This window comes from Haemaphysalis longicornis, unplaced genomic scaffold (assembly GCF_048455015.1).
Source record: "Haemaphysalis longicornis isolate Haplotype H1 unplaced genomic scaffold, Haemaphysalis longicornis Haplotype H1 scaffold_86, whole genome shotgun sequence".
Lineage (NCBI taxonomy): Eukaryota > Metazoa > Arthropoda > Arachnida > Ixodida > Ixodidae > Haemaphysalis > Haemaphysalis longicornis.
In genome coordinates this window covers 349,565-373,219 of record NW_027526455.1, presented here as the reverse complement: position 1 = coordinate 373,219, position 23,655 = coordinate 349,565, and positions in this window count along the sequence as shown.

Here is a 23,655-nt window from a genome sequence, read left to right as displayed (position 1 = left end):
GTTTCCGGCAACCTTCCTTTGTATGCCGTCTTTGTTTACTCATAGAGCGCTGCTAGACAAAATACAAAAACATACCAAGGGGACGTGAGCGTGCTCCTCGTTAGGGGCACCGCCATCAGCACAGCTTGCTCGTGGGCTTGCGCCACGTGCGGAGCTCGCAAAAATACCAAGAAAAATGCAAACCAGCTCTCAACTCAACTGCAGACAATGTGACGAAAGCTTCGTGATCTCTCCAGGAGAGGGGTTCGGCGGGCGGCTTTCGGTTGGGCGGCCTTCGTTATGTCACAGGCCGGGGAGTTTCGTCCCTTTCCCCGCAACGTGGCCGGGTTTATTTACCCTCTGGTGCCACACAAATGCAGGCTTTTGTGGCCTGCTCGCAAGCAAGCGCTCAGGCTGGTAGTGCGTTATCGTAGCAATAAACGTTTGTGGTCGAGTGGGCTTGTTGAAAGTGGAATATTTAGTTCGTCACTCAAGCTCCGCGCGCACTCAAAACAAAAGCAACACCAAAAGCATGCAAACAGGTTCAGACATAAAAAAGGTTCATACACAGCGCCGACGACGGCTGATCGTCATAGGAAATGCCAGAATTTAGCCGCGAAGTTAACCAGCGACCGCCAATAGGACAGCCAGGACAGCCATACCCCGATTGACGTCGCAGAGGCCATGCCAGGGTTGCATATTGAGGGGAACGGAAGAGCGAGCGGTTGGTTTTATCGCGTCTTTCACGTCGATTTGCGCGCTTGCCTTTTCAAGTGCTCGTGTAATATTTGGCGCGGGTGTTCCTGGAAGTCTAATCTAAACGTCGCGCTGGTATACATGCACTGCACGAAGAGTGTTTCAGGGTCCCTTAAGAACCACGCTGGCTCTACGTCCTAGGCGGCCACGAAGATGTAGTACGTTTTTGAAGACGCCACAGCCACCTCGTCAGCGACCACGATAGGCGTGCTGCGGCCTGCCATTGTCTCTAAAGAACAGACGTCAATCTCCCTTTGCTGGCCTCATCGTCATGTGTAGAGCCTCAAGAGCGCACACACTGTTTTCATCCTTTTCTAAAACTTCCCCTTGGCGTTCCATTAAACAAAGACCTTGATGGTCGCTCCTCTTCCGCTGGACGCTTGATTCTTGTCCTTGGGGGTTGACGGTTCCCACATATATATGTATATGTGTGTATATAGGCATGTATATACGTATGTGCATATGTATCAACGAATACGTGAAATTGAAGAGAAAATTTTGCAGGAAAGACATTTTACGGAAACGTTTGTGGCTAAGTACACAGTATCTGGTTTTCCAATTGTTCCTGTGGCCTCTCCGTACGAAACACTATTGTGCAAACAATTTTTCTTCTGAGAAAACTTTTTACCTCCACAAGTACCGAAAGCCATACCTAAAGAACTCTACCAGCGGTGACTAGAATTTTGGGTTGCAGCTATTACGCCACAAATAAACTTGCACTGGCCCGTATACAGGAAGGCACAATCAGGCGAATAATATTTGCTTAAACTAGACCTGATGGTGATGATGACGATGGGATGTATGTTGTAGCTCACGCACAGGAAAACAATAATAACGTATTCCGGATTTTCCTAAGTACAAACGACACGCTTTCAACCCAAAAATTGTATATGGAATGTAGCAAAAAGTAAGGGTGCTCACAGATGTAAAAAAAGACGCAAGAAACTGCACCTAAGCACGGAAGCGACCGCGGAAGCAAGCTAGCCGGATGTCCTTCGGCGCTTCCGATATTTGCATCTTTCCGATTGTAAGAACCGTGACATTTGCTTTTGCAATTTACATGTGTGTACCTTTGGGTGTTTAGAACTAAATGCTCCCAAGAAAACTTCCTTAGATATGCATATCCGTCACCGAACATGCTACGCCGAGGAAGAAGTAGCACCCAGTATTTCCAGCCAATGTACGCTACCTATACAGTGAATTGAACATTTAAAATTAAAGCGAAGATTGTGGATTAAGGACGGTTTAAGGAAAATTATATGGTGTTAACTCTAGACACCTTGTTTCTCCATTTGCGTCGTGGCGTTCCTGTAAGTATTATTATTGTGCACATAATATTTCTTCGGAGACGCGCTTGTAGATCAATGAGTTTGTAAAACAATATTTATAAGACCGTGGCAATGGGGAAAACAATGCTGTGTGGTTTCGATTGCGGCACGGATAAACATACACTAGCCCGTATCCTGGAAGAAACGATCAGGCGAACATTATTTGCGGCACCTTTGTTGGATAAAGATGACGACAATAGGAAATCATTCCTTAGTAATTAGCGTTAATGAAGCAATAGGTCCCAATGAAAGATGCATGTAGTGTAGCGCACCCATCCGAGAATCGCCGCAACACATTCAGGCCTAAGTCTTCACCCAATGGTCTGCCATCCGCCCGTATATATATCTTTGGAATGTAATGCTATCGAATTCTTCTTACTTACAGGTGTCATAAAGACCCTAAAATTGTTGCAATGATGGAAAGGGAAGGCGGAGCCAAGGGTTTTCGGCAACCTTCCTTTGTATGCCGTCTTAGTTTATCATAGAGCGCTGCTAGACAAAATACAAAAACATACCAAGGGCACGTGAGCGTGCTCCTCGTAAGAGGCGCCGCCAACGGCGCAGCTTGCTCGTGGGCTTGCGCCACTTGCGGAGCTCGCACAAATACCAAGAAAAATGCAAACCAGCTCTCAACTCAACTGCAGACAATGTGACGAAAGCTGTGTGATCTCTCAAGGAGAGGGGGGCGGCGGGCGGCTTTCGGTTCGGCGGCCTTCGTTATGTCACAGGCCGGGGAGTTTCGTCCCTTTCCCCGCAACGTGGACGGGTCTATTTACGATCTGGTGCCACAAAAAAGCAGGCATTGTGGCCTGCTCGCAAGCAAGCGCTCAGGCTGGTAGTACATATTTGGAGCAATAAACGTTTGTTGTCGAGTGGGTTTGTTGAAAGTGGAATATTTAGTTCGTCACTCAAGCTCCGCGCGCACTCAAAACAAAAGCAACACCAAAAGCATGCAAACAGGTTCAGACATAAAAGAGGTTCATACACAGCGCCGACGATGGCTGATCGTCAGAGGAAATGCCAGAATTTAGCCGCGAAGTTAACCAGGGACCGCCAATAGGACGGCCAGGACAGCCATGGCCCGATTGACGTCGCAGAGGCCATGCCAGGGTTGCTTATTGAGGGGAATGGAAGAGCAAGCGGTTGGTTTTTCCGCGTCTTTCACGGCGATTTGCGCGCTTTCCTTTTCACGTGCTCGTGAAATATTTGGCGCGGGTGTTCCTGGAAGTCTAGTCTAAGCGTCGCGCTGGTTTACATGCACTGCACGAAGAGTGTTGCAGGGTCCCTTAAGAACCGCGCTGGCTCCACGTCCTAGGTGGCCACGAAGATGTAGTACGTTTTTGAAGACGCAGCCGCCTCCTCAGCGACCGCGATAGGTGTGGTGCGGCCTGCCATTGTGTCTAAAGAACAGACGTCAATCTCCCTTTGCTGGCCTCATCGTGATGTGTAGAGCCGCAAGAGCGCACACACTGTTTTCATCCTTTTCTAAAACTTCCCCTTGGCGTTCCATTAAACATACACCTTGATGGTCGCTCCTCTCCCGCTGGACGCTTGATTCTTGTCCTTGGGGGTTGACGGTTCCCACATATATGTGTGTGTATGTAGGCCTGTATATACGTATGTGCATATGTATCAACGAATACGTGAAATTGAATAGAAAATTGTGCAGGAAAGACATTTTACGGAAACGTTTGTGGTTAAGTACACAGTATCTGGTTTTCTAATTGTTCCTGTGGCCTCTCCGTACGAAACACTATTGTGCAAACAATTTTTCTTCTGAGAAGACTTTTTTACTCGACAAGTTCCGAAAACCATACCTAAAGTACTCTACCAGCGGTGACTAGAATTTTGGGTTGCAGCTATTACGGCACAAATAAACTTGCACTGGCCCGTATACAGGAAGGCACAATCAGGCGAACAATATTTGCTTAAACTAGACCAGATGGTGATGATGACGATGGGATGTATGTTGTAGCTCACGCTCAGGAGAACAATATTAACAGATTCCGGATTTTCCTAGGTACAAACGACACGCTTTCCACCCACAAATTGTATATGGAATGTAACAATAGGTAAGGGTGCTCAAAGATGTAAAAAAAGACGCAAGAAACTGCACCTAAGCAGGGACGCGACCGCGGAAGCAAGCTAGCCGGATGTCCTTCGGCGCTTCCGATATTTGCATCTTTCCGATTGTAACAACCGTGACATTCGCTTTTGCAATTTGCAATTTACTTGTGTGTACCTTTGAGTGTGTAGAACTAAATTCTCCCAAGAAAACTTCCTTAGATATGCATATCCGTGACCGAACATGCTACGCCGAGGAAGCAGTAGCACCCAATATTTGCAAGCAAATGTACACTACTTATACAGTGAATTGAACATTTAAAATTAAAGCGAAGATTGTGGAGGAAGGACGGTTGAAGGAAAACTATATGGTGTTAACTCTACACACATTGTTTCTCCATTTGCGTCGTGGCGTTCCTTTAAGTAATATTATTGTGTACATAATTTTTCTTCGGAGACGCGCTTGTAGATCAATGAGTTTGTAAAACAATATCTATAAGACCGTAGCAATGGGGATTACAATGCTGTGTGGTTTCAATTGCGGCACAGATAAGCATACACTAGCCCGTATGCTGGAAGAAACGATCAGGCGAACATTATTTGCGGCACCTTCGTTGGATAAAGATGACGACAATAGAAATCATTCCTTCGTAATTACCGTTAATGAAGCTATAGGTCCCAATGAATGACGCATTTAGTGTAGCTCGCACATACAAGAATCGCCGCAACACATTCAGGCTTAAGTCGTCACGCAATGGTCTGCCATCCTCCCGTAATATGTCTTTGGAATCTAATACTATGGAATGCTTCTTACTTACAGCTGTCATAAAGACCCAACAATTGTCGCAAAGATGGAAAGCCAAGGCGGAGGCTAAAGGCTACCGGCAACCTTCCTTTGTATGCCGTCGTAGTTTACTCATAGAGCGCTGCTAGACAAAATACAAAAACATACCAAGCGCACGTGAGCGTGCTCCTCGTACGGGGCGCCGCCATCGGCGAAGCTTGCTCGTGGGCTTGCGCTACGTCGGAGCCCGCAAAAATACCAAGTAAAATACAAACCAGCTCTCAACTCAACTGCAGACAATGTGACGAAAGCGCCGTGATTTCTCACGGAGAGGGGGGCGGAGGGCGGCTTTCGGTTCGGCGGCCTTCGTTATGTCACAGGCCGGGGAGTTTCGTCCCTTTCCCCGCAACGTGAATGGGTTTATTTATGCCCTGGTGCCACAAAAAAGCAGGCATTGTGGCCTGCTTGCAAGCAAGCGCTCAGGCTGGTAGTGCGCTTTTGTAGCAATAAACGTTTGCTGTCGAGTGGGCTTGTTGAAAGTGGAATATTTAGATCGTCACTCAAGCTCCGTGCAATCAAAACAATAGCAACACCAAAAGCTTGCAAACAGGTTCAGACATAAAAGAGGTTCATACACAGCGCCGACGACGGCTGATCGTCGCAGGAAATGCCAGAATTTAGCCGCGAAGTTAACCAGCGACCGCCAATAGGACAGTCAGGACAGCCATGGTCCGATTGACGTCGCAGAGGCCATGCCAGGGTTGCATACTGAGGGGAACGGAAGAGCAAGCGGTTGGTTTTTCCGCGTCTTTCACGGCAATTTGCGCGCTTACCTTTTCACGTCCTCGTGTAATATTTTGCGCGGGTGTTCCTGGAAGTCTAATATAAACGTCGCGCTGGTTTACATGCACTGCACGAAAAGTGTTGCAGGGTCCCTTAAGAACCGCGCTGGCTCCACGTTCTAGGCGGCCACGAAGATGTAGTACGTTTTTGAAGACGCCACAGCCGCCTCGTCAGCGACCGCGATAGGTGTGGTGCGGCCTGCCATTGTGTCTAAAGAACAGACGTCAATCTCCCTTTGCTGGCCTCATCGTGATGTGTAGAGCCGCAAGAGCCCACACACTGTTTTCGTCCTTTTCTAAAACTTCCCCTTGGCGTTCCATTAAACATAGACCTTGATGGTCGCTCCTCTCCCGCTGGACGCTTGATTCTTGTGTTTGGTGGTTGACGGTTCCCACATATATATGTATATGAGTGTAGGTAGGCATGTATATACGTATGTGCATATGTATCAACGAATACGTGAAATTGAAGAGAAAATCTCAGGAAAGACGATTTATGGAAACGTTTGTGGTTAAGTACACAGTATCTGGTTTTCCAATTGTTCCTGTGGCCTCTCCGCACGAAACACTATTGTGCAAGCAATTTTTCTTCTGAAAAGACTTTTTATCTCGACAAGTTCCGAATACCATACCTAAAGAACTCTACCAGCGGTGACTAGAATTTGGGGTTGCAGCTATTACGGCACAAATAAACTTGCACTGGTCCGTATACAGTAAGGCACAATAAGGCGAACAATATTTCCTTAAACTAGACCAGATGGTGATGATGACGATGGGATGTATGTTGTAGCTCACACACAGGAGAACAATATTAACAGATTCCGGATTTTCCAAAGTACAAACGACACGCTTTCCACCCACAAATTGTATATGGAATGTAACAATAGGTAAGGGTGCTCACAGATGTAAGAAAAGATGCAAGAAACTGCACCTAAGCAGGGAAGCGACCGCGGAAGCAAGCTAGCCGGAGGTCTTTCGGCGCTTCCGATGTTTGCATCTTTCCGATTGTAACAACCGTGACATTCGCTTTTTCAATTTACATGTGTGTACCTTTGGGTGTTTAGAACTAAATGCTCCCAAGAAAACTTCCTTAGATATGCATATCCGTGACCGAACATGCTACGCTGAGGAAGAAGTAGCACCCGGTGTTTGCCAGCAAATGTACACTAATTATACAGTGAATTGAGCATTTAAAATTAAAGCGAAGATTGTGGAGGAAGGACGGTTGAAGGAAACCTATATGGCGTTAACTCTACACACCTTGTTTCTCCATTTGCGTCGTGGCGTTCCTTTAAGTAATATTATTGTGTACATAATTTTTCTTCGGAGACGCGCTTGTAGATCAATGAGTTTGAAAAACAATATCGATAAGACCGTGGAAATGGGGATTACAATGCTGTGTGGTTTCGATTGCGGCACAGATAAGCATACACTAGCCCGTATGCTGGAAGAAACGATCAGGCGAACATTATTTGCGGCGCCTTCGTTGGATAAAGATGACGACAATAGAAATCATTCCTTCGTAATTACCGTTAATGAAGCAATAGGTCCCAATGAATGACGCATTTAGTGTAGCTCGCACATACAAGCATCGCCGCAACACATTCAGGCTTAAGTCTTCACGCAATGGTCTGCCATCCTCCCGTAATATGTCTTTGGAATCTAATACGATGGAATGCTTCTTACTTACAGCTGTCATAAAGACCCAACAATTGTCGCAAAGATGGAAAGCCAAGGCGGAGGCTAAAGGCTACCGGCAACCTTCCTTTGTATGCCGTCGTAGTTTACTCATAGAGCGCTGCTAGACAAAATTCAAAAACATACGAAGCGCACGTGAGCGTGCTTCTCGTAAGGGGCGCCGCCATCGGCGAAGCTTGCTCGCGGGCTTGCGCTACGTGCGGAGCCGCCAAAAATACCAAGTAAAATACAAACCAGCCCTCAACTCAACTGCAGACAATGTGACGAAAGCTGTGTGATCTCTCCCGGAGAGGGGGGCGGCGCGCGGCTTTCGGTTCGGCGGCCTTCGTTAGGTCACAGGCCGGGGAGTTTCGTCCCTTTCCCCGCAACGTGGACGGGTCTATTTACGATCTGGTGCCACAAAAAAGCAGGCATTGTGGCCTGCTCGCAAGCAAGCGCTCAGCCTGGTAGTGCATTTTTGGAGCAATAAACGTTTGTTGTCGAGTGGGTTTGTTGAAAGTGGAATATTTAGTTCGTCACTCAAGCTCCGCGCGCACTCAAAACAAAAGCTACACCAAAAGCATGCAAACAGGTTCAGACGTACAAGAGGTTCATACACAGCGCCGTCGGAGGCTTTAATTTCACAGGAAATGCCACAATTTAGCCGCGAAGTTAACCAGCGACTGCCAATAGGACAGCCAGGACAACCATGGCCCGATTGACGTCGCAGAGGCAATGCCAGGGTTGCATATTGAGGGGAACGGAAAAGCGAGCGGTAGGTTTTTCCGCGTCTTTCACGGCGATTTGTGCGCTTACCTTTTCACGTGCTCGTGTAATTTTTGGCGCGGATGTTCCTGGAAGTCTAATCTAAACGTCGCGCTGGTTAACATGCACTGTGAGAAGAGTGTTGCAGGGTCCCTTAAGAACCACGCTGGCACCACGTCCTAGGCGGCCACGAAGATGTAGTACGTTTTTGAAGATGCCACAGCCGCCTCGTCCGTGACCGCGATAGGCGCGGTGCGGCCTGCCATTGTCTCTAAAGAACAGATCTCAATCTCCCTTTGCTGGCATCATCGTCATGTGTAGAGCTGCAAGAGCGCACACACTGTTTTCATCCTTGTGTAAAGCTTCCCTTGGCGTTCCATTAAACATAGACCTTGATGGTCGCTCCTCTCCCGCTGGACGCTTGATTGTTGTCCTTGGTGGTTGACGGTTCCCACATATATATGTATATGTGTGTATGTAGGCATGTATATACGCATGTGCATATGTATCAATGAATACGTGAAATTGAAGAGAACATTTTGCAGGAAAGACATTTTACGGAAACGTTTGTGGTTAAGTACATGGTTTTCCAATTGTTCCTGTGGCCTCTCCGTACGAAACACTATTGTGCGAACCATTTTTCTTCTGAGAAGACTTTTTAACTCGACAAGTTCCGAAAACCATACCTAAAGTACTCTACCAGTGGTGACGAGAATTTTGGGTTGCAGCTATTACGGCACAAACAAACTTGCACTGGCCCTTATACAGTAAGGCACAATCAGGCGAACAATATTTGCTTAAACTAGACCAGATGGTGATGATGACGATGGGATGTACGTTGTAGCTCATGCACAGGAGAACAATATTAACAGATTCCAGATTTTCCTAAGTACAAACGACACGCTTTCCACCCACAAATTGTATATGGAATGTCACAATAGGTAAGGGTGCTCACAGATGTAAAACAAGATGCAAGAAACTGCACTTAAGCAGGGAAGCGACCGCGGAAGCAAGCTAGCCGGATGTCCTTCGGCGCTTCCGATATTTGCATCTTTCCGATTGTAAGAACCGTGACATTCGCTTTTGCAATTTACATGTGTGTACCTTTGGGTGTTTAGAACTAAATGCTCCCAAGAAAACTTCCTTAGATATGCATATCCGTCACCGAACATGCTACGCCGAGGAAGAAGTAGCACCCAGTATTTCCAGCCAATGTAAGCTACCTATACAGTGAATTGAACATTTAAAATTAAAGCGAAGATTGTGGATTAAGGACGGTTTAAGGAAAATTATATGGTGTTAACTCTAGACACCTTGTTTCTCCATTTGCGTCGTGGCGTTCCTGTAAGTATTATTATTGTGCACATAATATTTCTTCGGAGACGCGCTTGTAGATCAATGAGTTTGTAAAACAATATTTATAAGACCGTGGCAATGGGGATAACAATGCTGTGTGGTTTCGATTGCGGCACGGATAAACATACACTAGCCCGTATCCTGGAAGAAACGATCAGGCGAACATTATTTGCGGCACCTTTGTTGGATAAAGATGACGACAATAGGAAATCATTCCTTAGTAATTAGCGTTAATGAAGCAATAGGTCCCAATGAAAGATGCATGTAGTGTAGCGCACCCATCCGAGAATCGCCGCAACATCTTCAGGCCTAAGTCTTCAACCAATGGTCTGCCATCCGCCCGTAATATATCTTTGGAATGTAATGCTATCGAATTCTTCTTACTTACAGGTGTCATAAAGACCCAAAAATTGTTGCAATGATGGAAAGGGAAGGCGGAGCCAAGGGTTTCCGGCAACCTTCCTTTGTATGCCGTCTTAGTTTATCATAGAGCGCTGCTAGACAAAATACAAAAACATACCAAGGGCACGTGAGCGTGCTCCTCGTAAGAGGCGCCGCCAACGGCGCAGCTTGCTCGTCGGCTTGCGCCACTTGCGGAGCTCGCACAAATACCAAGAAAAATGCAAACCAGCTCTCAACTCAACTGCAGACAATGTGACGAAAGCTGTGTGATCTCTCAAGGAGAGGGGGGCGGCGGGCGGCTTTCGGTTCGGGGGCCTTCGTTATGTCACAGGCCGGGGAGTTTCGTCCCTTTCCCCGCCACGTGGACGGGTCTATTTACGATCTGGTGCCACAAAAAAGCAGGCATTGTGGCCTGCTCGCAAGCAAGCGCTCAGGCTGGTAGTACAGTTTTGGAGCAATAAACGTTTGTTGTCGAGTGGGTTTGTTGAAAGTGGAATATTTAGTTCGTCACTCAAGCTCCGCGCGCACTCAAAACAAAAGCAACACCAAAAGCATGCAAACAGGTTCAGACATAAAAGAGGTTCATACACAGCGCCGACGATGGCTGATCGTCACAGGAAATGCCAGAATTTAGCCGCGAAGTTAACCAGGGACCGCCAATTGGACGGCCAGGACAGCCATGGCCCGATTGACGTCGCAGAGGCCATGCCAGGGTTGCTTATTGAGGGGAACGGAAGAGCAAGCGGTTGGTTTTTCCGCGTCTTTCACGGCGATTTGCGCGCTTTCCTTTTCACGTGCTCGTGAAATATTTGGCGCGGGTGTTCCTGGAAGTCTAGTCTAAGCGTCGCGCTGGTTTACATGCACTGCACGAAGAGTGTTGCAGGGTCCCTTAAGAACCGCGCTGGCTCCACGTCCTAGGTGGCCACGAAGATGTAGTACTTTTTCGAAGACGCCACAGCCGCCTCTTCAGCGACCGTGATAGGCGTGGTGCGGCCAGCCATTGTCTCTAAAGGACAGACGTCAATCTCCCTTTGCTGGCCTCATCGACATGTGTAGAGCTGCAAGAGCGCACACACTGTTTTCATCCTTTTCTAAAGCTTTCCCTCGGCGTTCCATTATTCATAGACCTCAATGGTCACTCCTCTCCCGATGGACGCTTGATTCTTGTCCTTGGGGGTCGACGGATCCAACATATATGTGTGTATGTAGGTATGTATATACGTATGTGTATATATTTCAACGAAAACGTGAAATTCAAGGGAAAACTGCGGAAACGTTTGGAAACTGCGGAAACATTTTACGGAAACGTTTGGGGTTAAGTACACAGTATCTGGTTTTCCAATTGTTCCTGTGGCCTCTCCGTACGAAACACTATTGTGCAAACAATTTTTCCTCTGAGAAGACTTTTTTACTCGACAAGTTCCGAAAACCGTACCTAAAGAACTCTACCAGCGTTGACTAGAATTTTGGGTTGCAGCTATTAGGGCACAAATAAACTTGCACTGGCCCGTATACAGGAAGGCACAAACAGGCGAACAATATTTGCTTAAACTAGACTAGATGGTGATGATGACGATGGGATGTATGTTGTAGCTCACGCTCAGAAGAACAATATTAACAGATTCCGGACTTTCCTAAGTACAAACGACAGGCTTTCCACCCACAAATTTTCCATGGAACATAATAATAGGTAAGGGTGCTCACAGATGTAAAAAAGACGCAAGAAACTGCACCTAAGCAGGGAAGCGACCGCGGAAGCAAGCTAGCCGGATGTCCTTCGGCGCTTCCGATATTTGCACCTTTCCGGTTGTAACAACCGTGACATTCGCTTTTGCCATTTACATGTGTGTACCTTTGGGTGTGTAGAACTAAATGCTGCCAAGAAACCTTCCTTGGATATGCATATCCGTGACCGAACATGCTACGCCGAGGAAGAAGTAGCACCCAGTATTTGCCAGCAAATGTACACTACTTATACAGTGAATTGAACATTTAAAATGAAAGTGAAGATTGTGGAGGAAGGATGGTTTGAGGAAAACTATATGGTGTTAACTCTACACTCCTTGTTTCTCCATTTGCGTCGTGGCGTTCCTGTAAGTAATAATATTGTGTATATAATTTTTCTTCTGAGACGCGCTTGTAGATCAATGAGTTTGTAAAACAATACCTATAAGACCGTGGAAATGGGGATTACAATGCTGTGTGGTTTCAATTGCGGCACAAACATCCACTAGCCTGCATCCAGGAAGAAACGATCAAGCGAACATTATTTGCGGTACCTTCGTGAGATGATTACGATGACAATGGGAAATCGTTGCTTCGTAATTAGCGTCGCAGAGGCAATAGGTTCCAATGAAAGATGCATTTATTGTAGCTCACCCATACAAGAATCACAGTAACACATTCAGGCCTAAGTCTTTACCCGATGGCATGCCATCCGCCCATATTATGTCTTCGGAATTATAATGCTATCGAATGCTTCTTACAGCTGTCATAAAGACTTAACAATCGTCGCAATGACGGAAAGCGAAGGCGGAGGTTAAACGCTACCGGCGACCTTCTTTGGCATGCCGTCGTAGTTTATTCATACAGCGCTGCTAGACAAAATACAAAAACATACCAAGCGCACGGGAGCGTGCTCCTCGTAAAACGTGTGGAGCTCGCAAAAATAGCACGAAAAATACCAACCAGACGCGAGCGTGCGCCGTCTCATTCCGAACGCTGCTCTTTGCTCAGTGGTGATTTTTGCTGGGGTTTGACGATTTACGGGTGGCGGCTTGTTTAGTTTTATCTCTGTTCCCTTACCGAGGCAGCGGATATGAGTTTACTATGTCATTTTCGTCTCCCGGCCAGGGAACCAGTCCCTGGTCGGCTAGTCTCTCGGCGCAGGACGTGCCTCTGGACTCCTTCCTTCGGAATGGCGTCACGGCTGTTCCGGTGGCTTTGGTCCCTACGAATGGCGGGGCGATCCAGCTCAAAAACTTCAAGACTATTCAAAAAGACCTTCAAGCGGTAAGTGAGCACTACAAGAACGTGAAGGAGGTGAGACCGTATGGAAAGGGTGGAATCATCTGCAAATCCTCAGACAAGGCCTGCTTGGCCGACCGTCTTACGTGCACAAATTTTGGGTCTTTCCCAGTGAGCCCTTTTGTGCCATCTCACCTTGCATGCTCCAAAGGAATTGTCCGCGGTGTTGATGTGGACATCTCTCCCAGTGAACTGCTAGAGCAATTCCTGGATGCTGGCGTAGTCACAGTTTACGATGCTGCCGCGTAGTTGACAGCACTCACATTCCAACTGAGTTTGTGATAGCTACTTTTGCTGGCACTGCATGCCCGTCAGAAATCAAGGTGTGGCCTTTGGTGTACAGGGTTGATCCTTTATCTCCCCGTCCTCACCTGGCGTTTCGGTCACAATACAGGGTCATGCAAATCCTGTTCCCGCTGTGGCAACTGTGGGGGCGAGCACTTGGCTAACCAGTGTACTGCTGTTGAATCCTCGTGCTGCCTTTGCGGATCTGCGCATCCTGCCGACTACTCAAACTGTCCGGCTCGTGCATCAGAAATTAATGTTCTCGAAGTACTCGAAAAACGTCGATGCTCTCGTAAGAAAGCAATGGCAATAGTGAAAGAGAGGACCTATGGGTATGCCGGGGCAGTGGCCCGTCAAACCCCATCGAATGAACCATCTCTAGCAAAAGCCATATGTTTTGCTTTGAGAGAAGTCTTGCCAGAAATGTCCGACCAACTAGTGTTGTCTGTAACTGAACAGGTATCAAATCTGTTGTCGGCACATACACAGCAAATGGCGCAGGTTCTGTTGTTGCCCTTGCCTGCATTCCAGCAGCCGGGGTGTTGGCAGTCGGCATCCAAAACTCCCACAGAGCATGTACCCCAGACTTCAAAAGCTCAGTCAGTCATGTCCGAGTCGAGTAATCCATCGGCCATCGCACTCCAGCAGTCTGCTCCCATCGAGGATGGCAGGCAGATTTCAGCTACGAAATCAACTGTTCAGGCTTCGGCGCCTGTCTCTGCGGCCCCTCAAGGTCAGCCATCCTGCTCCGATCTTTATCTAGATAATGAATTTGATATGGAAGTTGAAAACTCCGCAATGTCGGCAAGACACCCTTAAAGTAAGAGATCACCTTCCAGTTCACAACCGTCCACGTCCCCTTCAGAAGTGCGTTCGAAAAAAGTAAAAAAGGGCCAATCGGAGGTTAAACTCAAAGAAAGCATTTTGGAGGCAGCTGTGGCTGCCATCAACTCCCCTTAATGTCCCTACGCATTCTTCAGTGGAATTATCGATCAGTAATAGCGGCGCACGCGGATCTAAGATATCTTATCCACAACCATTCCCCAGATGGTATTATTCTACTAGAATCCTGGCTATCTCACGGCAAGCACTTCCTGTTTCCAAATTTTGGTGTGTTTCGTCTAGACAGGACAACAAGAGGTGGTGGAATATTGATTCTCATATCGTTAGTTGTCCTTCGAGTACCTCTCGTCAGAGTGTGAGCTCATGGCCATTGATATCTTCCTCCCTGGATGTGGGCCCTTCTCGTTACTTTATGCTTATTTCCCTACCGGTGTGCTTACCACCAATCCTCTTGATTTGGCCATGTTGGCCTGTCAGCAAAACGTCATAGTCGCAGGAGACTCTAATTCCCATCATGTTAGTTGGGGTTTCAAAACCGACATAAGCGGCTGCCGTTTATTAGATTGGACCGCAGAAAATAACTTGGTCTGCTTTAAGACGGGCAATGCGACATTCTTTAGGGGTCAAACGCATTCAGTTTTGCATTTAACGTTTCAAAGAGCGGATTAATTTCTTCGTGGAGTACCATTGACTGCCCCGTGAGTAGCGACCATGTACCCATTGTTTTTAATGTAGCAGTCTCTCCGAGCGCACCAAATCGTGTAGTGCACACTTTAATAAACTATCAGGTAATGCAACAAAAACTACGCTCATCCCTATCCTCTCCACCTAAGGACCCTGCGGAAACGAGGGCTCTAGAGGTAACAACAGCACTAAAAAGCTCAATAAAATACTCACAAATTATTGTTTCTTCAACCAAAAACGACAGAGTCAGTCCTTGGTGGAATCACGACTGCGCCAGGGATTATCATCGTAGAAAGGCGGCATGAAAGAAATTTATTCACAATCAAAGCCCTGATAACTGGGTGAATTTCAAATATTACTCCCCCATTTTCCGCCGAACTATATCTGTGGCGAAGGAGGCGTTCCATAAAAGTCGCTTTTCCGCGCTTTCAGAAAAGAAAAACCGGCGTGCGGTGTTTGCATTCCTGCGCAACCGTAAAAGTACTGGTAATACAAGTACAGTTGTTTCGGTAGTAGAGAAGCCGGAGGAAATTTTAGATTACCTCGAACAGATCTCTAGGGAATTACAAAAAAGGTTTACTGCAACCCTTCCATCTATTATACTTGAAATAGACCCAGGTTCAGACTTTTCCGCGGTAACGATGGAAGAGATGGCTGATGTTATTAGGTGTCTCCCGGACTTCTCTCCAGGGCCCGATGGTATCTCTACCGCCTGCATAAAGCTCCTCTTTCAGGAGTCACCTGAGCATCTGTTAAATATCGTAAATACTTCCTTAGAAAAATCATGGATCCCCGCAGATTGGAAAATTGCGAAAATTATTACTCTGCTAAAAAACCCTAGTCTAGGAACTATCCCGGACAACATTCGTCCAATCGCTCTGACTAGCAACTTGGTCAAGTTGGTGGAGAGAATTTTACATGGCCGTTTTTTCCGCTTCCTCTCTAAAGAAAATATCCTTAGTCCCCATCATATCGGCTTCCGCCAAGGCTGCTCTTTTTGGTCAGCTCACGTTGACTTGGAGAGCAGAATACAACTTTCCCGCAGATGTAAGCAGGTTTGCGCGCTGGTCACACTGGACGTGGCCAAGGCATATGACAGCGTGGATTATAGCATCCTGATTCCTAAACTCAAGGATTGTGGTCTTCCCAAATACATCATTTCCTGGATACAACAATTTTTAATTGGTCGTCAATATATTTGTTCCCAAAATGGTTTTAATTCATCGACTCGACAGCAAACAAGGGGTGTTCCGCAAGGATCGGTTCTTTCTCCTATCCTTTTTAATATATTACGAAGTTCTATTCCAATCAATCAGGCAGTTTGCTCTTATGTTTATGCATATGACATAGCCTTCTTTTCTGCTGCGCGGAATATTCACGATCTATATGAACAATTACAGGCATATCTGGGTTCTATCGAAAGGTGGATTACAGGTTTGAATTTGTCCATTAACGTCGCTAAATGCGCGGTCCTGGTGTTTCCATTATCTAGTCCTGTTAACCTTTGTTTGAGTTATCGCGAGAAGAACATTCCTCAGGTGACTGCTCTGAAGTACTTCGGTATTATCTATGACAGTACGCTTGATTGGCGCCCGCACATAAATCACATTTGTACAAAAGGGGAAAGAGCTCTAGCATTGTTGTGTAGAATTAGCAACAGAAAAATTGGCATGCGGAGGGACACCCTAATATTTACATACGGTGGTTATGTAAGACCCATTTTAGAATTTGGGTGTGTCCTCTTTTCGGGTGCAGCAACGTACAAACTCCGTCCTCTTATTCTGTTGAAGCGACGAGCACTGAGATTATGCCTCGGCCTACCGCGATATGTCGCAAACAACATTCTGTATTTACAAGCCCGCTCGCCGTGTCTAGAGTCTCGATTTAAACTTTTAACAGTGCAGACTATGATGGGAATCTTCGATTCTCCTTTGAGCAAACCTTTGTCATTGATGGTGGCTCAGCCAGCATTGTTTTTTAACTATCCATGGCCTCGATACAATCGTCCTCAATGTGTGTATGCCCAAAGCTTGCTTTCACCGCTCAACATCAGTCTTCCGGAAATTCTTCCGATGTTACCTGAAGTCGTACCTGCTCCTCTGTCCCTCGATAACGTATTCCCCCATAACGCCAAACTGCTATCCACATGGATACTAATCGTTTTGCTGGATGAGCATCTGGGGAACTTGCGCTCACATGTGGTAGTGGCAACGGATGCATCGCAACGTGCGGAGAGGGCGGGCGTGGGAATTTTTAGCCCACAATCTAATTGGTCACTTTCTTATCGTTTAACTGATTTTACTCCTATATTAGAAGCTGAGTTTTTTGCAATAGTTATGGCCTTGAAAGAATTACCTCCACAATATTTAAATGTTGCTATTATTTCTGATTCCCTGTCGGTTGGTACCGCGCTAACATCTCCAAAAAATTCATTACTTATCCGTACCTTCAGCGCTTTGTGCCTCCCCATTTACGCGACATTCGGCTCATCTGGGTCCCAGGGCACCGGTGCCTATGGCTCGATGAAACGGCTGACTCTTTGGCCGGTTCAGCTTTAGATGGCCCTACGGTGGACCTCAGCGCTACCCCATTTCTCCTGGCGCGCGCAAGGTTCCGCAGATTTCTACGACTAGAGATGACACAGGAAGGTACTATCACAGGCTTGGATGACTATGCCCATCTTGCTCACACTTGGACTGCGAGATTTTGCGAGTCCCGCCAGTGTGAGGTCACTTTAACAAGTATCAGATGCAGAAAAACGCAGCTTAATTTTTATTTGCATCGCGCTGGTCTCACCTCCTCCGGTCTTTGTGCTGCTGGCGGTGAAGTTGAAACAATCGAACACTTTTTCCTGTACTGCCGCGGATTTTCATTCATTCGGAAACGGTATCTAGCCACACGAATTCAACGTATTGGCCTTCCTCTGTCGATGCCGGTGCTTCTTTCGTTCGGGGCCACATCCCTGGGGTTTTGTCGTAGAGGGATATTGCGGCCATTCACGCGTACATATCTGAGACCCGACGCATGTCCTGCTAACTCGGTCAAAATTTTTTAGCCTTTTTTCCCAAAAATGACATTATTCACTGATTCATTCTTTAGACTAATTATATAATTCAGTAACCGTTTCCCCAATTCCTACAGGCTGATTATGTAGGGCCATGAGGTGGGCGATTTAGCCCCAAAAAGCCACCCCGATCCTGGCCAATCCCCCACGTGGGTATGTGCCACTCGAAAAGGAACAACAACAACAACAACAATAGAGCACCCGGCGTCGGCCAGCTCGACTTACGAGAACACTCTCCCAGTGTTCGGGGCATAATCTATGGCGTGCTGCTCTCCTGGCCAGTTCACGTACGTTTGCGCTTGGGGCCGTTGCGGAATACTTGGGAACAGCAACCCAATGCTTGAAATGTCAATGGCACGGTCATGTTGCGAAGCACTGCAATGGGCCCGTCCAATGCAAAATATGCGCAGGCCCGCACTCGTACAAAGACTGCCCTTCGCACGCACATCCTCGAAGTGCGAATGGTCATGGATCACATCCTGAAACCTTCTCTGCCTGCCCGAAGAAAAAAGCCGCCACTCTTGCAGGCGCAGTTGAGCAACTTCAAGGAAGGGCTCACAAACAACGCGAGCCGCCCCCAAATCCAGAAATGGTTTTGGGGGTAGCTCATCTCAGGGTTTGCTTTTAACACATACAAACGCTACAACGAAAAAGTCCTATGCACGTACTGTTCGAGAAAGCCCCAAAAAGCCCCAGCCTGAACAGCAACAAATACTGACCCGAACTTTCATTACTCCTGTGCTACCCATTGCGACTCAGCGTGCAACCGAACCACCAGCGCTGACCCACGCTCCTACAACGCAAGTCGACTTAAGTAAAGTTATAATTCCCCTGTTATTTGCGGCACTCAAAGCTCTTATGTGCGCCATACCATCCACAAGCGGTTTGCCTGAAGTTGCTGCTATCATGGCATTGGAACCTCTGCTAGCAGCATCTTGCTCCCTACCTGGTGTGCCATTCACAATCGAGAAACAATGACGGCATCACCATCGCCAACAGTGTCCTTGAACAGTCACCTAAAACGATGCACCATTTTCCAGTGGAACGCTCGTGGTCTGAGTTCAAAGCTCGGCGATCTACGTCAGTTGCTTCAAACTTACCGATTCCCATTCATTGTCATTTCAGAGTCGCGAGTATATCAGAATTTCCGCTTGAGTGGTTACAATTTCATCCACTCACAACGAGTAAGCGGTACAAGCCAGCTTCTTATCGGGTTCTTAAGTTGAAATTCCAGTCTCACCACACGAACTAAATGAGTACGTCTGCGCAACTACAATTATTGGTTCTCAGACTTTCATATTTATCGCAGCGTACTTACAACCCAACGCCAAGTTTAATGAGACCAGGCTGGACAACCTCATCACGTCGACTGCCAAGCCGCACATTATCGGTGGGGACTTTAACGCTCATAATGAAATTTTGGGGAGTTCCCAAACAAGCCTAAGTGGTGCAAAACTCGCAGACCTACTAATTCGATATGGCATTGAACACCTAAACGATGGCAGCATTACCTTCCTCAAATCCCTCAAAACAACCAGCTGTATCGATATATCATTCGTAGCTGTTGGTTTTTCAGCCAAGTTCCCGTGGTGCACAGACTTAGAGACAAGAGGAAGTGACCACTACCCGATTTTGATATCAAATCGTGACTATCACTCTCACACTTACAAAGACCAGGTCACGTGCACTGACTGGAGAGCTTTCGTGGAAGCCATACGAACGTGCATTACGGCAGCGACTCGAGATGACGAAATTATCCCAACGATACTTCGCTGTTTTCGGAATTCCACATGCTTAAGAACAAAACGCAGGAATCAACCCAATAATGACGCTGAGTACCAAAGATTATGTGCCATTCGTCGCCGTGCTAAGCGAAAAGCCCGCCGTACAAAATCTGCAGAAGATTTACGAGCTTGCAGAAGGGCCCAGAGACATGTAATGCGTCACCTATACAAGCATCAGCGACAACGGTGGAGGAACATTTGTGCAACGTTAAATACTCACCCACCGTTGACGCGCATTTGGCGTGTTGTCAAAGGGTTACGCACGCAACCTAAGCAGCTGCGCCCTTTTGTTGCCCTCTCACTGCACGAGCACTCCTCTTTGAAATTGGTCGCAGAGGAATAGTGCGAGATCCTCTCCTCATGAACGCTGAGTACACTTCCACCTCTCAAGCCTCCAGAATGAGCCGCTACAGCACTGGACCTACCTTTTACATTACACGAACTGACAGCACCAATCTCCGATGTAAAAACCAAGTCCTTTTCAGGTCCGGATGGCGTTAGTTACTCAACCTTCACGCACGTGCCTCACAATGCCCTGCTCCGTCTCCTAGAGTTTTACAATTCCTGTTGGGTGAGTGGTAAGCTGCCCTCTGATTGGAAGCTCGCCCAAATTACTCCTATTCTAAAGCCTAGCCGGCCGCCCACGTGTTATTCCTCTTTTCGTCCTATAGCTCTGCGGAACGGTATTGGGAAACTGGAGAAGATGGCACATAAAAGAATGTCCTGGTTTCTCGAAAGCCAACACCTTTACCCGCAAGAGATGAATGGATTCCGTAGGCACAGACCGTCTATTGACAATATAATTACCCTTATCTCGTCAGTCGAGGAGCAATTGGATTCTAGCCGCATACCAATCGCAATTTTCTTAGACATAAAAGCTGCCTACGACTCTGTCACACACACAGCCATTCTAATTGCTCTTGCAGTACATGGCTTTGGATGAAGACTCTACGCCTGGATCGAGGATTAACCTGCTGGACGTCAGTTTTTCATGCGCACTTTGAATCGTGACACATCACGTTTCCCCGTCGAAAAAGGCGTTTCATAAGGAGCCGTTTTAAGTCCACTGCTATTTAATTTGACTGCCATACAGCTGCAACGGTGCCTATCGCGGGGAGTTAACATCATGATCTACGCAGACGACATTTGTATCTGGTACGGAGCATGCTCCCGACGCACCACTCAGCAATGTCTCCAGAAGGCCCTCTTCTCCATTTCAACCTACCTTGCTGCTCGTGGACTTCACCTATCGAAGGAGAAAAGCGTTGCAATGGCGTTTACAAGGAAGCGCATGGATCGGTACCCAATTCTGCTGAGTGGACGAGCCCTCCCGTACGCCCGGATCCACAACTATCTTGGGGTAATCATCGACCGTAATCTCTCCACGTCGCCTGAGATAAAAAGACTGTGTGCCCGCATCTCTGCCACGTCTCAGGTTCTGAGATACCTTGCCGGTTCCAGATGGGGCAGCAACTGCGAGTCGATGCTACAGCTTCACGAAGTTTACGCCGATTACTTCATGTGCTATAGCCTTCCCTTACTACACCATGCATCACCTACTAACAAAATGAAGCTAGAAGCGGCGCGACGGAACAACCTGCGCTTTTGTCTTGGACTACCCAGAGGTTTCTCGGGTGCCGGGACCGTCGCCGAAACTCGTTGCTTGCCTCTGCACGCACTCATGTTACAGGAGTCGCTCCGTGTCTATTACCGGAATCTACTTCACCCTACACCCCATTGTCTGAGCAGGATCACTGTGGCCCAGAGTTCTGGGTTTGGAGATGTTATTAGAGCTTTGTCTCTTCCCAAAACAACGCAACCACCGCGAGCAATGCCATCTCGGTTTCTGCCCTGGACATTAGCGTCTACTCGTATAGGTGTAGGCATCCCAGGGATGACATCTAAGAAGATAACGCCTCAGGCTGAACTGCTCCAAGTGGCGTTGGACTACATGCACAGGTTTCATTTCACCAGGGTTCGTCTTTTCACTGATGGGTCTTTGTTGCCGCAAAGTTCCTCCTCTGGACTATTCGTCCCGTCGACCGGTAAACTCTTCTCCTACCGTTTAGACAGACCAACGTCCTCGACATCAGCTGAACTACACTCCCTGAAAGAGCCAATCCGCTACATCCTACGTCAAGATCCCAACGAATGAACTATATTCACTGACTCTTCAGTGCGTCCTTAAGAGCGGAAAGCACTTCATGTGAACTTGCCGTTCAAGATATTCTCTATGTGCACCGCCTTGCAGTAGGCGCTGGGCACAATAGTGTGTTTCAGTGGGTGCCTGGTCACTGTGGGATAACAGGAAACCAAAAAGCTGATGGCGCTGCCTCTGCAGGCCCCACCTGTCGAAATATGCCAAGAACATTTTTTACCAAACACGGCGCTTCCACCATAGCCACACGCTATGCCCTTTCAGAGAGAAACAGAATGTGGTCAGATCCTACCCATCACCACAAGCTGTCGAAGACTTCCTCACCTGCTCCCCCGTCATCTAGAAACATTATTTCATCGGCTCCAACTTAATGCAGCTTACACCAACAGCTACCGTTTCCGCAGTGGACTATCTACCACCTTCAGGTGCAACACCTGTGCTTCGGAAGACACAATTGAGCATCTTTTACTCTACTGCCCTGCCTACAAAGACTCTGGATCAACTTTGCTACCGAAGATTGCACGCATAGGTTATACGCAAGGACCAGTGCCTGGCCGTCTTCTTCTCAGCAACGCCTTGCCCTAAAATTTCTGTTTTCGTACCTCAGCGACACTGGCTTAATTCAAAAGCTTTAAATCTCTCCACTCTGAGACTTTCGCTCTTGCCCTTTTACCTAATTTTGTTGGTTCCTTCTCTCAGCTTGCATCTCTTTTCTGCCCTCCTCTCTCTTGGACCTTTCTTCCTTTTCCCCCTCCCCTAACAGAGTAGCATGAAGGCGATTTTGTACGCCGGCTATACACTCTGTTTTCTAATAAAGAGCTTCTCTCTCTTTCTCTCTCTGCGCCGGGGGTGGGGAGCACAGACACCGACTTGGCGCTAAAAGCGGCGAGTCCGCGAGTCGAGTGGTCGCGGTCCAACGCGGTCCACTTAGGGAGGGTTGTGAAAGCCTGAGAAAAAAACGATCCGGGTTTGCCTGCCATGGAGCAGTATCAACGGCAAGTTCAGAAATCTATGTGAGGTGCGACAGTCGGGTCTGGAACCTAGGAAGAGGTGCCGCCAGCTCTGAAGTTTCTCTAGGCTTGCGCAACTAGTGTAAGCTGCGGCAATATTTCGAAAAAAAAGCTGTGTTGGTGTGAATGTAACGCTGTTGCCTTGTGAGAAATCGTAGTCAGATTGTCAGCCAACATGATTCCACTGTTGCGGAGCCTTCAATCGGATAGTTTTTTGCTGAGCTTGTGGTTGAGATCGGCTTGGACGGGAGAAAGGCTTGAAGTACCTTAGTTATTTAATGAAGACGGCCGCTGGCTCCATCATCGTTGTTGTGGAGCCTATTCAGCTTCTTTGTGTTACGTTGCTTTCGCGCCAGTTATATGCAGCCGCGGGAAGGCATTTCATCTATGATCGTCTTTCTGTGAATTGCGGGATGTAACATATTATGCGCGCAGCGGGCCGAGATACCCAGCTATAGCCGATAGAGATATTCGCAGCAGAGGAAATGTCAATGCCTATTTCGGTACCTCGGCCGCACCTTTGTTGTCTTGCGAGGAGAAGAGGCTGATCATTTTTGTGAGGGTGTTCGAGGTTATTTTTCTTATAGCAATAATCACGTCGCGGGGGGGAGGGTAGATTGAGGTTTCTCTAGTAAAACTGGCGGAATGCCTATTTTCTAGTTGACAAGGGTAGCTACCGCATTCCAGCGTGCTAGGCACGGGTGTCTTATTGTCGGTAGAGTTTCGCAAGCTGCGAGGTCATATGAGTGACAGAGTATGAGTGGGGAAGCGCGCGAGTAAGTCTAAGCTGGTTGTACTGCTTGCATTTACGGGGTGTGCATGCCATTGGTCACGCGTCGGGGTGTAC